The sequence below is a fragment of the Arachis hypogaea genome, chromosome 10 (genome assembly GCF_003086295.3).
Source record: "Arachis hypogaea cultivar Tifrunner chromosome 10, arahy.Tifrunner.gnm2.J5K5, whole genome shotgun sequence".
NCBI classification, from domain to species: Eukaryota; Viridiplantae; Streptophyta; class Magnoliopsida; order Fabales; family Fabaceae; genus Arachis; species Arachis hypogaea.
The window spans coordinates 67,568,683-67,569,313 of NC_092045.1; the positions used below are offsets into that span (position 1 = coordinate 67,568,683).

General features: G+C 40.6%; 1 non-coding gene across 1 annotated transcript; it reads left to right on the forward strand.

Annotated features, from left to right (window-relative positions):
- The first annotated feature begins 210 nt into the window (after window positions 1-210).
- LOC112718847 (small nucleolar RNA R71) lies at window positions 211-314 on the forward strand. The gene has a single exon (XR_003161175.1). It is a non-coding gene; the product is annotated as a small nucleolar RNA R71 (small nucleolar RNA).
- The last annotated feature ends 317 nt before the right edge of the window (window positions 315-631 follow it).

The window sequence follows — 631 nt, forward strand, 5'->3', positions numbered from 1 at the left end:
ACTCCCTTCCTCTGAGGCATCCCATTACTCACAGAATTCCTCTCAGAAGTGTACATGAACTGGTTATTTGCAAAAATGTCAATAAGTTCTTGAGCTTCTGCAGGTGTTTTCTTTAGGTGAATGGATCCACCTGCAGAATGGTCCAGCGACATTTTCAAAAATTCAGATAGACCATAATAGAATATATCTAATATGATCCATTCTGAAAACATGTCAGATGGACACCTTTTGGTCAACTGCTTGTATCTTTCCCAAGCATCATAGAGGGATTCACCATCTTTTTGTTTGAAGGTCTGAACATCCACTCTAAGCTTGCTCAGCTTTTGAGAAGGAAAGAATTTATCCAAGAAGGCCGTGACCAGCTTCTCCCAGGAGTCTAGGCTGTCTTTAGGTTGTGAATCCAACCATATTCTAGCTCTGTCTCTTACAGCAAAAGGGAAAAGCATGAGTCTGTAGACTTCAGGATCAACTCCATTCGTCTTAACAGTCTCACAAATCTGCAAGAACTCAGTTAAAAACTGGTAAGGATCTTCAGATGGAAGTCCATAAAACTTACAGTTCTGTTGCATTAAAGCAACTAGTTGAGGCTTAAGCTCAAAATTATTGGCTCCAATGGCAGGAATGGAGATGC